This window comes from Miscanthus floridulus, chromosome 10 (genome assembly GCF_019320115.1).
Source record: "Miscanthus floridulus cultivar M001 chromosome 10, ASM1932011v1, whole genome shotgun sequence".
Taxonomy (NCBI): domain Eukaryota; kingdom Viridiplantae; phylum Streptophyta; class Magnoliopsida; order Poales; family Poaceae; genus Miscanthus; species Miscanthus floridulus.
In genome coordinates this window covers 62,306,498-62,322,919 of record NC_089589.1, presented here as the reverse complement: position 1 = coordinate 62,322,919, position 16,422 = coordinate 62,306,498, and the positions used below count along the sequence as shown (strand labels likewise).

The 16,422-nt window shown below is 42.6% G+C and overlaps 1 non-coding gene across 1 annotated transcript; it reads right to left on the bottom strand.

Annotated features, from left to right (window-relative positions):
* Window positions 1-1,570: 1,570 nt before the first annotated feature.
* LOC136490516 (small nucleolar RNA R71) lies at window positions 1,571-1,676 on the bottom strand. Its single transcript, XR_010767795.1, has one exon. It is a non-coding gene; the product is annotated as a small nucleolar RNA R71 (small nucleolar RNA).
* Between the last annotated feature and the right edge of the window lie 14,746 nt (window positions 1,677-16,422).

The window sequence follows — 16,422 nt, the reverse complement described above, 5'->3', positions numbered from 1 at the left end:
ACATATCATAAGTCAGGGTTAGACAGAAAACTATGGTTTCCAAAGATTAGAGATTAGAGCTCTAGTTCTTCAAGTTTCTAGTATAGATTAGCTAGCAAGGTTCAAGAAGAGTGTGGGCTATTGCTCAAAATTCGGGATCTGCCATCTGGAGATTGGTATATCCATTGTATCTCTATATATTTATGACTTTGTGCTACTTTAATATTATGTTGCTATTTATTATGTTCCTAGTTTGCTCTAGTTGTATGCTTGATATAGTTATGATTAATAATGAGTTTATGCATATGTTTGCAAAGCACATAGCTCAATACGTACGTGAGTTAAGTGGTCGACACTATGTAAGCATGGTGCTTAGATATTGTTTGCCTGCAGATGCCCTCTACACTCTGGGTCAGTGGTAGATCGTGGATGTGACACTCCCATTGAGTTTTTTGTAGTTCACTCCCCGTTTGTAGAGCATGTAGAACGTGATTGCGAAGGTAGATAAGCTCTGTTCTTGATCTTCCTTAGTAATGTTCCTTATGTGTAGATCCAAAGTTAGTTATACTATAGATGAGAGTGTATATATTAGGGTATACAAAAGACTTAGTAGATAAGTAATAACTTAGGAATCTTTTGCTCTTAACAAATCTCCTGCTTAGCTATACTACATTTATGAGTCTCTAATTCTACCTCTAGAATACCATTATTACCTTACACTTATCATTTATTTACCCTTTGACTTACCCCTGCAATAGCATGAGAGTGATTATTATCATAAGTATACATATTTATCAATATCTCTGTGCCAACACTACTCCATAAGCTCCTCCCTATGGTAAAAATATAAATAACAATACCTGGTATACTCCTAGGTGAAATGCTACGATGGTATATATATATTCTCTGAAGTATACAGTGTTATTAATAATTACCAACCACGCATTTCTGGTATTATGCTAGGGATGACAACCTAGTAACAAGTGATGCTAAGAAATGCCAACAAGCATTTCTGGCACCGTTGTCGGGGAGGGGCACATGGCTAAGAGAATTGACCAAATAGATACTTATTGATAAAATCATAGCATCTGCTTTAGCAAGCTTACCCTTGTTTGTCTTTGTTAATATCTTATACAGGGTATTGCAGACTTGATTGTGATTCACCAATAACTTCCAATTAGAATCAACCAAATTAAGAGGAAGCTCAACACCAGTTCCTAAAGTCATGGCTCAGAAGACTTTGCGTGAATTCTTTGCTCCAAGCACCGAGAACATACGCACTAGACCAACACTCAAAACCAACAACCTAGAGTTTGAGCTCAAGCTAAGCCTCATCAACATGGTGCAAGCTACTCCATTCAATGGAAAGGCGTATGAAGATGCTAGTGCTCACCTTTAGAATTTCTTAGAGATTAGCAGCACAGTCATCATCAAGGACGTTGCTCAAGACATCATACTACTTTGCCTATTTCCATTCTTGCTAATGGGAAGAGCGAAGGAGTGGTTCTACACCAACAAAGATCACATCAACACTTGGGCAAGATGTTCAAAGACCTTTCTAGAAAAGTTCTTTCCTATAGGCAAGACCAATGCCTTAAGAGGAAAGATTTCAAACTTCCAGCTGCAGAAAGGAGAAACCATTCTAGAAGCATGGGAACGTTTTCAGGAATAATTTCAAATTGTCCTCATCATGGGATGGAAGATTGGTTGCTCATGCAAAGTTTCTACCATGGATTAACCCAAAAGGCTCATGGACAACTCGATGCCACTGCTGGAGGCATTTATGTCACTCACCCCTGGTGAAGCTGAAATTCTTATGTAAAAGATAGCCTCTAATCAAGGCTGGTCATCATGCAACATTCAATTATGCCATAAGAGTGAAGAAGTGCCAGAAGAGGTGTGTGCACTGTCAACCAAGATGGATGTCTTGATAAATTGGCTTGAACAGTGAGACAATTATAAGAAATATCATCAGGCTATTCAAGATGCATTCAATGCTCAGAATGTATGTGGAAAATATTTGGGGCTTGAATTCCCTAAATATCAAGAGGATGCAAACATCATCATCAATAACTCTGCTCCACAACAGAGACAAGGGTGGAATCAACAACAACGATCAACTTACGAAGGTAAGTACCCAGGTAATAACTATAATACTTCTAAGAAACCATCCTTGAGAGACCTGATCTTAGAACAAGCTAGGATTAATGAGAATATTTCTAAGAAGCTTGCTTTTAATGATAAGGTCCTTGAAAGCGTAAACACTAAAATAAATAGTTTTTCTTCTGCTATAAAAGACCAACTTAGCCATAATAAAAAATAGAATCTCAATTAGCACAGTTGGCTGCTGCTCTACCTGTTGCTACTAACCTTGAGAAGGTAAATACCATAACTATGAGAGGTGGCAAGTCTACTCGTGATCCACCATATCGAACAAGGACAGGTAAGACACTAGTGGCAGTGCAGGAATGGGAGAAAACAACTGATTAAGTTGAAGAATTTGGGCCACAAGAGCGAGAGTTACAACAAGATTTTCATGACATGACTCTCCTACCATTTCCACGTAGAAATCAGAAAACCAAAATGGATGAGCAGTTTGGTAAGTTTGTAGAGGTAATTCAAAAGTTATATATCAATATTTCGTTGCTAGATGCCATACAACCTACCTACGTGAAGTATCTTAGGCACATCCTCAACAACAAAAGACCACTGCCTTCCACTGAGGTAATTAAGTTAACGGAGGAGTGTAGTGTGGCCATCCTAAATACTTCACCTGTCAAGAAGAAGGATCTAGGATGCCCCACTATCGATTGTTCGATCGGGATGCGTTATGCGATCTTGGAGAAAGTGTCAGTGTCATGCCCAAAAAGGTCTTTGACAAGCTCAACTATTCAACACTCATGCCAACATCAATGTGCTTGCAACTAGCCGACCCATCGGTCTGCTACCCTGTGGGAATTGCCAAAAATATTCCAGTAAAAATACGAAACTTTTTCATTCCCATAGATTTTGAGGTACTTGACACGCAGGAAGCCATGAAGACACCCCTCATACTTGGGAGACCCTTTTTGAGCACTACAAATGCCCACATTGATGTCAGAGCCGGAGAAATTAAATTCAATATCAATGGGAAGGAAGAGCGATTCGCCTTCAAGCCAAGACCGGAACAATACTCTAATTTGGAGTGGCGTGAAAAGCAAGTGCAACCGTTAAGGTCTCCATCTCTGGGACCAATGGATGCACTCGAAGAAACCCGAACGGAGAAGTCTAGTTCGAAGGACTCAAAATCCCAAACCCTCGCCGGGAGATAACTCGGTAGTTATCCATATTTACTTTTTTGTATTGCATTAATCATTTTATCTTAGCATATTACTTTTCAATATTTGCATCATAAAATATAAAAATTCTCATCATGGCATTATAAAAATCTAAGCCCCATGTAAATAATTTTTACGGCATAAAAACCCATAAGAAATATTTACCATGGAGGCGTTAAAATTTAAATACCATCATACATCTTGTTATATTTCATAGTATCATCAAATATTTTTTGCATTGCATTTTTATACGTATATATGGTGGAAATATGGGAGACACATGGGGCCACACCCATCACACCCATCACCTCCATTTCCACCTCAAACCACCACTTTCACCTCCATCATCTCTCCACCATCCATCCTAATCAGAATCCCACCAAAAGAGAACCGACGGAGCAGATATTTTACTTAACCATGAAGCAAGGCAGGGTCAGGAGAAGGTGCAGGCCATTTGGCCATGATGTGGGGCCGGCCGGCCTCCTGCTGCTCCGGCTATAAATGGCAGCCCAAACTCCTCACTCTCGGCCTCACACACAGCTGAAAACAAGCTTCCACGGTCGAAATTCCAAATACAAATTTCATAGTTGATTTTTCTTTGAGAGGGAGTAGTTTGGAGTAAGAAGAGTGAAAAGAAAGTTCTAGGGTGAAAGAAGTGGTAAAAATTTTAGTAAAGAGAGGGGAAATGCTACTAAAATTTAAGAGAAGAATTATAAAATTTGAGTAGTGGTGCTGCCCAATCTTAGAGAAGAAAGTAATTTGAATATCCATCAAGAACGATTGACCCTCAGACGACTGACTTCTGGATGGCTAACCGCTGACATTTTATTTTCTCTAATCCCGCTCCATGAGTTTTGTTTGTCCACTGTTTGTGCAGGAAAATGAGCAAGATATTTGGCAAGATCAAGCGAGCGGCTTCATTCCGTTCAACACGAAGCTCGTCATCCTGAGCTAGTGCTGATATAGATGTTGATCCTCTGTCCCCCACTACTGGACAGTCATCCCGGGCTACCCCTACTGAGAATGTCCTACTCCAAGACAAGCAGTTGAAGCTCCAAGGGGACCGGGAGAAGGAGATTTACAAGATGCTGAAGGACCAGGATTTCGTCTTCAACCCTGCCTTTGATCCAGCCCTACTTCAGTCCACAGGTATGGATTCTGAATTTGAATTTATTTTCAAGACTGTAGGATGGGAGGATGCATGGGAAATAGATGAGTTAGGGTGCAAGCTTTTGACTATTGAATTCTTATGCACTTTACAAACTACTGACTTGGAAGTTTCATTTAGGCTCTTTGGGAAAGAATTTTCTATCCCTTGGAAGAACTTTAGTGAACTTCTAGGATTCCATTCACAATGCATACTAGATGTAGATGCAACTATACAAGATTTTGATAGGGCGAAGTTTTGGAGGGAGATATCGAAAGAAATTGTTTGCTACCGCCCCCGCACCAATGACATTCACCATCCTACTTTGCGGTTCATGCACGGATGGCTAGGATTTTCTCTTTTTCCTAGAAATGACTTCCGCACAGTTAGCAATGATGAACTTAAACTGCTCTATGCTATGGTTAAAAGAAAGAGGGTTTCACCTATAAAATTCATGATGACACAATGGGCAGAAATCCCTGGACTTAAGGGAGATGTTGGGTGCACTTCTTTGGTCACCCGCATAGCTAGAAATCTAGGTTTACTAGCAAACACTTCTATTACATACATTGACAGTCCCCGATGGATTATTGACTATGGCTATTTTAATCATGCACACTTGTTAAAAAAGGGAAAGAATGGGAAATAGTCATGATGTACATGGATTACGTAAACCAGTTTCCATTACCCAACCGGAACCTCGGTTTGTATGTAGTGGATTCTCTTGTTTTTGACCTACAGAGAAAGGAGGAGGGACCTCGCCAGAGTGCATCAGCAAGGATCACACACAACCCACAGCCTCAATATTGTGGAGATGATCCTATCCCAAAGGGCCCTACAAACACTGGCTACACAGGATTCGAAGAGGCAGGACCTTCCCGGGTTCATCATCCAGTACATACACATTGGGACCAGCCGGAGTCTTCCCAACCTGGGTATGCTGGATGGGAGCAGCTTGCTTAGCACCATTCGGAGAGCTCCTGGCAATAGGGCTCGAGTGGGCGATGGGAGGATGACAACTTTGACTATTACCAGTAGCCGTCCTATGAGGATATCTCTAGCGGCTATCAGGGGGGACGCATGTCCTTCTCTGGTAGTGGCTTCCTTGATCAGCACATCGGCCACCATCCACCGCCCATAGGTTACCATGAGCAGCAGATGGAGCATGCACATTTCGACAATAGGCTCACCACCATTGAAGAAGGTCAGCAAGAGATCCGGGACTCTCTCCACCAACACTCCCAATGGCAAGAAGAGGTAGGACAACGTCTTGCCACCATCCAACAACACTAGGAGCAAGAGAACCAAAACTGGCAATTTTTATTTCAGGGTCTGAACATCGACCCGCCCTTCTGAGTACCATGTCAACAACCATCTTGGGGAAGGAGCCCCCATCGTGTCTAGGTAAGTTTTTCTTTCTTGCGGTTTATTATTTTCTTTAGTTTGTTTAATTTCTGAATTTGCTATTTATTAAAAAATGCATAACCAAGAAAACAAAATAAAAATTTGCCTTTATCTTTTATATATATATTGGTGTGTATAATTTGCTTAAGATGTGTTTTAGTTTCTTGTCTTGTTTTTAAAAGTCATATAAATAAAAGGAACTTGAAGACGATCTCACATGATAAAACAATGAATAGATGCTCTAATATAATTCCTTTCAAGTACCTAGTGTTCAGCCTTGAATTCTCTCGAGTTTTTTATAGAATTGATTTGACCTGAGAATTTGCTTTGAACTTGAAACTCGTGGGTAGCAATGCTTGATCTAAGTCTAGGTAATTGACGGATATGATATGAGAAGGTCCGAGCTGCTATTTATCTAGTTCTAAGTGATACTAAAGTTCTGGAGATTTATCTTTGAAAACATAAAAATTCCACATGATGAGATCCTGTATGACAAAGTATGAATTCCTACCAGAGCCAAACATATTTATATTTAGGCTAGGAAAACTTCCACTTATAGGCTGCTTGTTTTGCATTGAGTTTAGTCAAGCTTTGTTGATGCCTTATGAGAGGTTTGTCATGCTCTTAAAATCAAGATCACGTATACACCACCCACATATGCACTACTCCTACACTGGGGTAGGCACAAAAACATGCATTCCATCTAGATCCACCCAAAAATATTTTACTCCTGCACCAGGAGAAAACAACGAAAATAATTTTCATAGGTTTCCATTGAATAAATGCTCCAAATTCTTGTTATTATCTCTCCAACAATTGCTATGCAGAAAGAAGCATGGGGCTATGCAAAAGTTATTTATAAAGAAAAAGAGAGAGAGAAAAATGGACATGTGTCTAAATTATCAAAACAATGGGTACTTAGATGCTCGCCCAAAAAAAGAGAAAAAGAGAAGCGAGATGAATAAGATAGTCCCTATTTTCTTGCAAAGTTGTTTCCAAGTTTCAAAGGAGAGATATGTTTTCAAGGAGCATAGTAGAATTAGGCTAGCTACCATATATATCCACCATATATTCCACACACATGCACATCTTGATTTGATTGTATGACTCAACTCTCTTTGGATCCATTGTTTGACTTTACAATATATGTATTGCAAGTATGCTCTTTCATATTGTCACCCTTCCTCTGAGCTCCACATAAGCCTTAGTTGTAGTAAGAGAAAGGCATAACATCATTATTGCCTCGGTGAGGATCCACAAATACCATATATTTTGAGAGACTTGAGAGGTCATACAATGGAATCTCTGAGTTTTATTTTGAAAACTTATAAAAACTCTAGAATAATGGTTGAACAAAGAACATGAGACATAGTGCTTGACTTGATCATTCTGTCTTTCAATTGATCAAGACCCAAGTGAAGGCTACAAGCCCTATAGTTGAAGGTAATATGAGTAAGTTTGAAAGTAAGATCAATTTGGTCTAATCTGGAGGAGAGTTCTTGTTTGAATGCATGTGTACTTTTGAGGAGTTGTTACAACCCTTAATTTCTAATCCATGCTAAGTTTAGCTTTGCTAAGGGACTAGCAAAGGGTAAGCTTGGGGGAATTATTGATGGTAGTTACCGACCATTATAAACATCAATATAACCCAAGATAATACATGAAAATGATCACCAACATAGACTTAGGGGTTTAATCTGACAATTTCCACTAGTTTTGGTAAATCTGTGTTTTCAGCAGGGTTTAATCAGAAAATTGTCAAGAGGGATCTAAACATCAAAGGAAAAATCATAATCCTGACACGAAACCAACTCTAGAAGGTTCCAGAAGACTCGGGAGGACTCCATGCCGAAGCGGAGACCAAGAGGCTGTCAAGTGGGGCTGCCTAGCCCCACCTACAGTCCGCCCGGCCCCCCAGGGGCCAACCTGTCATCCTCATCGCTATGTCAGTTTCCCACCGCCTCCTAGGATGCATCTAAGCCGTTGCTTAAGTCGGTTTGATCCAAGGGCTCACGTTGCACCCTTAGGACTTTATAATCCAGCACCCCTCCCCCCAGGAGAGAATCAGAAGTCATCATATCATAAGTCAGGGTTAGACAGAAAACTAGGGTTTTCAGAGATTAGAGATTAGAGCTCTAGTTCTTCAAGTTTCTAGTATAGATTAGCTAGCAAGGTTCAAGAAGAGTGTGGGCTATTGCTCAAAATTCGGGATCTGCCATCTGGAGATTGGTATATCCATTGTATCTCTATATATTTATGACTTTGTGCTACTTTAATATTATGTTGCTATTTATTATGTTCCTAGTTTGCTCTAGTTGTATGCTTGATATAGTTATGATTAATAATGAGTTCATGCATATGTCCGCAAAGCGCTTAGCTCAATATGTACGTGAGTTAAGTGGTCGACTCTATGTAAGCATGGTGCTTAGATATTGTTTGCCTGCGGATGCCCTCTACACTCTGGGTCATGTAGTAGATCGTGGATGTGACACTCCCGTTGAGTCCTTTGTAGTCCACTCCCCATTTGTAGAGCATGTAGAACATGATTGCAAAGGTAGACAAGCTCTGTTCTTGATCTTCCTTAGTAATGTTCCTTATGTGTAGATCCAAAGTTAGTTATACTATAGATGAGAGTGTATATATTAGGGTATACAAAAGACTTAGTAGATAAGTAATGACTTAGGAATCTTTTGCTCTTAACGAATCTCCTGCTTAGCTATACTACATTTATGAGTCTCTAATTCTACCTCTGGAATACCATTATTACCTTACAATTATCATTTATTTACCCTTTGACTTACCCCTGCAATATCATGAGAGTGATTATTATCATAAGTATACATATTTATCAATATCTCTATGCCAACACCACTCCATAAGCTCCTCCCTGTGGTAAAAATATAAATAACAATACCTGGTATACTCCTAGGTGAAATGCTACGATGGTATATTATCTGTGTGCTTGCGGATACTTTAATATATATTTTTTTCTTTGAAGTTTACAAGTGTTATTAATAATTATCAACCACGCATTTCTAGCATTATGCTAGGGATGACAACCTTGTAACAAGTGATGCTAAGAAATGCCAACACTCTCCAAGGGTTTTATATTTTGGTTTGAGTTTAGTATCCGGCGCACTATAAAGAGGGATGCAAACTTAGTTGGTCTGAGGAAGATAGAGTGCTCAAGCATAAAAATAAAATCAAAAGAGAGACACTCTAGCACTCCACGAACACATAGAATATTTTTCAGTGACTTTTGGTGTCGGATGTCCCGACGTAAGCCGAAACTCCCGACCGTCGGAAGTCATGACTCACACCGGAAGTCCTGACGCCCAGTCACTTAGCCTGCGCGGTGACCGTGACCGTCGGAAGTCCCAACATGAGTCAAAACTCCCGATAGTCAGAAGTCCCGACCCAAGTCAAGGTCCTAACACCAGGAGTTTTGCTGGCCGGCTGACTGCGCCCGTCGGAAGTCCTGACGTACGTCGGGATTCCCGATGGTCGGAAGTCCCGGCGTGTGTCGGGAGTTCCGATGTTGACTTACTCGTGCGGACTTTGACCCTATGTGAATAGTATTTTATATTAAGGTCGGAAGTCCCGAGATCTGCGTTGGAACTTCTGACATAGATCTGAACAGTTAGATTTCTGCTATGAGTATAAGTAGCCCTCTCCTCACTTCTAACCGTTACCCACTTATTCACTGCTCACCAACCTTCGTCTAAAACAACTCCCAAGCATTCAAGGCACCCCTCTCCTCTCCCCTTTGCTCCAATCTTCGATTTCCCTAGGGTTTTGAGTGAAAGGAGAGTGGATTGAGCGAGAGAATTACTTTGGCAAGCTTGAGCACTTGATTTCTTCATCAAGCTAGTCAGATTTGCGTCTATTACTCTTGGGGCTTTGCCCCTAGTCGACTAGGCGTTGCCCAAGAGCTTCCATCTTATGGAAGAGCCTTGGGAAGTTTGTATTACCCTTGATTTCTTAGTGGAAAGCTTAAGTGACCTTTGTGGTTGCTTTGAGAGAGGCAAGGAGGTGAAAGAGACTCCGACCTTTGTGGTCACCTCAACAACGAGGATATAGGAGCTCCTTTGTGGGGTTACCGAACCTCGGGATAAATCCTTGTGTCCCATATGTTTGTTGTTGTGTTTGCTCAGGATTACTTGTATTGTTTGTCTCTCTCTCCCGAACTTCATTTTAGGGTTTGGAAAAGAATGAATGATTGGTAATTCTGTTAAATCCGTTCTATCTTGCAACCGCCTAAGACTTGGAAAAGCAATAAGCCCCACATGAATTAAGTTAAAAGGGTGGATAGAATGCCAACTTATTTAAATTAAGGAAGAATACTTTGTTATAGGAATGGCACTTGTGAATTATATTCGTCATTATAGCAACTACTGATCAACAACCAATAACTTAGCTATTTGCTCGGGACGAGAAAAGGTTAAGCTTGGGGGAGCTTGTTGGCGGTCTTTACCGATCAAATCCGATCGCCAATTAAGATACAAAAAGAGGAGAAATAAGTAATCTTAAACACATATGCATTTACTATTAACCAAGTTCCACATGTATTTGGAGAACATTATTTTGCAGGTCACAAACACAAATACAGGGAATAATTCATTGAAAGACGCTTTCCGACGCTGATTTGTGCAAAGGAACAAGGGAGATACCTATCAAATCAATGCAAATAGGGTAAAGCACCACGGGGAAGCCATCCCGGTCCAGCCCACGGCCTGCCACGCGAAAGCGATGGAGAGTGGCCATGGTCAAGGGGCCAGGGTCGGCCGCCTGCCGACGCTGCTCAGCCACCCCTTACTATGGCGGTGGCATGGAAGCATGCTAAGGCGGTGGGAGCCGGGAAAGCGCCAAGAATAGCTTCCCAGCACCGCCTAGCTCTTGTATAAATAGAGGGGTACCCCCTCTCTCAACACACACCACATTGAGCAACACCTCACTCTCTACTCTCTTTAGTTTTACCTTTTAGTTGTATTAGGGCAAGGCAAAGCCACCTTGAAGGGCTTGGCTCCTTGGAAGAAGAGATTCTTGGTATGAATATCAATATGAGTTCTTCCAAAGTCATGTCTTCACTTTATTATAGTCATACTTATGAACTAGAGTATAGTTATTGTGTTATGATCTTGGTATATAAACTAGTGCAGAGTTTATGTGTCATGAGAGTAGCACACTTAACTTTATGCTTAAACAATCATATAACTTATATAATCGGAATTAGAGCTAAGTTGAGGTGGCGATTCATCGTGCCGTCAAGTGTGCCCAAGTTCTTTACCTGTTGATCCGTATGGTCGGGGACTCAAGGGGATTTAGGTAGTTTCTGTATACGCAAGCGTGGTGCTTGGGTATGGAGACAAAGCTGAATGCATTGACCTTCTCTCCGGTTGAGGGGTAGGCGGCAGGTGGTGACAGCACTGTCCGTCCTTCGTAATCCCCCACGTTCGTTTAGGGTGTAGGAGTCTAAATTGTCACATGAGGTTGCTGGCAGACCAGTACTCGGTGGCCTCACAACCTACTTCACACTTAGCCCTAAAACTAATTATATAATTTGTATGATTATCAACTAATCTTTGTATGACTACCCTAGACCAATGCCTGCTCGACTTAGGATTATTCTTTTATCCTTTCTTTTCTATTTTATCCTTTGAGGAATGCCAAGTGTGTGTCCACTGTCTTGGGATTACTATTCTTACCCCTGTTATAAGCATTGGTATACTTGCAAGCATTATTATTCAAGTTCATATACATATTAACTCTTAATCAATTGCCTTCCTTTGGGAAAATATAAATAATGATACCCTGAATACTTCCAAGTGAGATGCTACAATGATAGCTCCGTGCACTTGCGGATAAATATCTAAAATTGTTAAGAAACTATCCAGGCTATTTTTATAGCATGGCTACACATTAGTTATGTTGCTAAGAAGTACCAACAAGGTATTTCTGACGCCAGTGCTGAGGATGGATTCAAACCCCATACTTAGTAGTGACGTTAAGAAATACCAACAAGCTGCACCTGTTTAGTTGAAAAACATGGAGCAAAACTGCAAAATGCTGAGTCGAGCAGTCCCAAACAGAGCCTAAGTTACTAGTTTTTGTCTATGTAAATAATGCGCCTATTCTATTTGCCTAATGAGTGTGTGTAAGAACCAACAATAGATTGGAAGGGTTTGGGAAGAAGGAATCAGGGTAGGCAGCACGAAGGAAGATCGGCAGCAGCTAGAAGAACGAGGACGGCTAACATGATACCGTCTTCTTTCCTCTCTGGCCTATTTCTATTACATTAGATGAGCCACTCTGGGCTGACGGTCATCAGACGAGCCACTCTGGTCCAGTGGTGCGGGTGCTGGGCCTTCGGGTCGACTCGGCCCGGGAGGACGCGCCACCAGCTTCAGCTTCTTCCAGGCCATCGTTCGTCAGCTGGTTGCTGACAGTGTGGCACTTCAAACTAGTATTGTTTTATTAATTGTCATGGCCATTACAAAACTGCAACAATCATTTGGTTACATGCGTGTTCATATTTTTCTCAATTTATATTATTATTAATTGACAATGTTATTCTTTTAACGCTGGGCCGTGACGCGTACCGTGACTTTGTCACTTTGGTTGGAGTGTGCATTCATGTATGCTGTAAAAATAGGGAGTCATGTGTCTGTCCATCAGCCGCGTGCTACTAAACGACTATCCAGACGGAGCAGAGGGCTGTAAATACGTGGTTAGGCTTCATGTGCAAATATCCTCCTGTTAATTCTGGTCCGTCCAGGCCGAAAGTTGACCTAATGAACTAGTTGGCCTGCGAATCGGAAGATAACCATGCTGTATGGTACGTCTCCATGTGAATCCAACTACTAACTGGCTGCAAGTTGGCAGGACGCATAAGTCAAGTCAATTTCTTTTTAAGGAAAAAACAAACTCGGTTGGGGTTGCATGCTACAACATAATATATCCTACTTCGTTCTATAATGTAACGTTTTTTAAGTAATCTAGAGGGGGCTTTGTGAAACGAACCAGGATTTCAAAACTTCAAATTCTAACTCTTTTGCCTTTATGTGATAGTCCCATGATATTTCGGCTATCACGAGCATCCACATTTCAACCGATTACATTTCCATACAAAACATCAGAGTACATAAAATAGAGTAATACAATAGATTAAATACAAGTCCCGGGCTAAAATCAAACAAAACACCGTTAATCTAATCATAGCAGCGAAGCTTGATGATTCTCCAATCCACAGGCATCATTGAGAGTAGATGGCAAACCCACCACTATTCTCAACACCTCTGCAAGTCAAGTAATTTGCACACCACCAGATGTGTGCAGGCCATGGTCGGCATCAATGAGCTTTAGTGCAAATTAGAAAATAAAGGGATATGGTGATCCTAATAGTTTGGCTGTAGTTTGCATCCTTAGCGCATACGGAATAGCATGATATAAGTAATACGTCTTCTAAAAACCCAACCCACTCTCTCATTCTCACCATCCACTCATAAGGATGCCAACGGGTCGGTTTCAGGGTGGGTATCCGCGGGTTTCGGGTCCAGCTGTTTCGGTTTCGGGGCTAGCATTTTGCCCATGGTTTTTCGAGTTCGGATACCCAAAAGGTAATGGATTTAGTGCGGTTTTTCAATTTTACCCGCGGATCACCAGTGGGGCTCCAAAACAAAATAGCCCACTAGCAGCCCATTAACAACCCTAGGTATATAACTCATCCACACTCAGTCCCCCTCCCTCACCCCTCACCCGACCCACACCACCCGACGGCCACCGCACGGGCGCAGGTGCTCGGCTCGTCCGCAGTCCGCTCGATCCCTGTCTCTCTTCCGCACGATCCCCATCTCTCTTCCCTCGCCCTCACGGTCTCATGCTCTCAGCTCTCAATCGCCTAGTACAGCGACTCCCCATCGTCTCGATGCCGCCTCTCGGCCTCTGCGCCTTGGCCGCTGCCTAGCAAAGGGCCGGCGTGCCTTGCAGCAGCTGCTGCCAGCCGGCGCCACCACCACACAACGCCTCGTGCTCTCGCCATCACCCACTACCGCAGCAGCATGTGGGACGAGTAGGAGTCGGCCGCTGGCGCACCCAGCCAAGGCAGAGGCGAGCAAACGGCGCATGACCGCACGGGGTGGAGCGGAGGTGAATCCGGCTGTGTGCTCGGGGATCCGGATAATCTGTTTGGTTTCGGGGATCCGCGGGTTTCGGTTTTGGGGATGGATTTCCACCCGAATTGGTGTTCAGGGCGGATTCGGATTTTAAATTCGGGTTTCACTTTTGGATGCCCAGACACTCCACCCGATCTGAACCTACCCCGTTGCCATCCTTATCCACTCAACATCATATCTCACCACTCATCATCCCTCACAACACCCTTAATCTGACAAGGCAGCCTCCGCACGCCCGTCGTCTCAACGGTCTCAAGATGGACCTATCTTTAGGGGGAGAGAAACAAAGAACAAGAGAAGCTAGACAGCTGAACCCTGCACACAGGTAAATGATCATGACCGACATCGTGGTTATACATATAGATTAGAAGCCTCTGCAGAGAGTGCGTTACCCCCACATGAACACCGTCGATGAATCACCATCGGCGGTGAACACTGCCACCGCAAACTTGGCTGACTAACACTAGTCCTATCCACCAATCGGAGTGAAGATATATATAGATGCCACTATATAAGCTGGGGTTGTGTGGTTGAGGTAACGCAGAGTAACCTCTGCCCTCCGAACACTAATTGCACAGGGCCACCAACCGCGTGCCTACTAACTCCCACAAATACTAGTGGTCGCCTGCACTACTTTGGGCAATGAGCCTCTTCCCCATTGGCATGTGATGTGTATGTAGGTAACCCGTGATTTATGGTTGTGACCTATAAAGTCCTTAAGTTGGCCCGAGCGAGCATCTTCCACCAAACCATGTGCCTCAGAGCACGAGGCTCACCCTCAGCGGTCGTGGTCCATCCACAAACACCGTATCCCCATATCCATTGAGGATCATCGTCCCTCCAAGACTCTATGTTCCCGCCATAGGAACAACCCTTGGTGCACTCCGTGCACCACGACAACCTCTTACTCTAGCCTGTATCACCAAAGAATCAGGTTGAGGGCAAGGAATATCTCCAGATCTCCTGACATCTCACCACCACTCACTTAGGATTCACCGCTCCCGTCACATATCATACCATACCTCGTGGGGATGCCTCATGGCTAAGCCCTAACCACCATCAACATATCACCCAACCATCACACAGCACATATCAAGGCACATGTGTAAGTATGATGGAGTAAATGCAAGCAAGCAAACAGACATATATATAAGTGTGAGTGTGGAGCTAGGTACGTAATTAGGGTGGAGTAGTTTTCAATCAAGCCAAACAAAGGCTCAGGCAATATCATGCATCACATATACTAGCAAATGAATAAATGTAAAGCGCTAGCAATCTACTTTGCAATGCCTAATAGGATTCTCTAAATAAGGGTGCTACCATTGACACCTGCGATGTCGAGAAGTAGTGGTGCATGTATCCAAGAGTTGTCATAGCCGATCAGCGGGAGTCTCCTCTATCGGGGGTGTCCTTGGATCCATCTAAGCACAACTCGTCGCTACGGAAAACAAATGCCGAGAGCGGAAACCAATAAGAAGCAATAAACCGCAACAAAAACTAACTCAAAAGAACCTAAGGACTGCACTAAGAGGTAGAGTAGGTTTTTACAAAAATTGTGAAAGTGGTTTCATAATTTTCGGAGCTGGGACAGAATTGATATGGATTTTCAAAGGTGGGAACTGTTACTGAAAACAGGAAAAGGGAAAATGGCTCATGGCCAGGTGGGCTCGTCTTGGTTCGCTGGGCTAGACCGATGAAGGGGCTACTGGGCTAGATGGCTTCCTAGAGAGCAGGCGGGGAGTAGGCTGGGCCGCTTGGCCAATTTCGGCCCAGCGCCGCACAGCGAAGGAAGTGAACAGCCTTGTGCAAGTGGGCCGAATCCGGCCTTTATTCCTTGTCCAATGCTGCTTTTGGTGATTTTCTTGCGTTTATCTCTGATCCCCTCCGAAGGTAATGTTTTTTGTATTTATTTGCTTGACAATGGTAGCTGGCAGAGTGAAAGTACTCATATAAAAATTTTGCAAGGAATAAAATGCTACATTTGTAAGCTCTAGGCTTCTAGCTTGTGATAAAAAGATGGAGGCACTTGCAAGTCTTCTCTCACACTTGTTGACCAAGGGTATGAATTCTTACAACTTCGGTTTTGTGAGACCAAATGGGAGCCCGAGGTAAGTAAATGGTAGGGAACATTTTGCACATTATTCAAAGGTTCTAGCCAGATGATCTACAGCCTGTTCGGGAGGCCGTATCGTATCGTAGATTATTTACTGCTGGCTGGTTTGGTGTGAGAGAAAAACACTGTTCCCGGCTGGAAATTTACGATTGTTTACGAGCAAGCGAACAGGCTGATTCAAAGACATTTATAGGTACCATCATTGATTTTTTGTAATTAACTTTCAAACATGTTGATTCAGAGAAGCTGTTGAGCAATGATTTCAAGAAAAAAAAAAGTTGCCTGGCATCA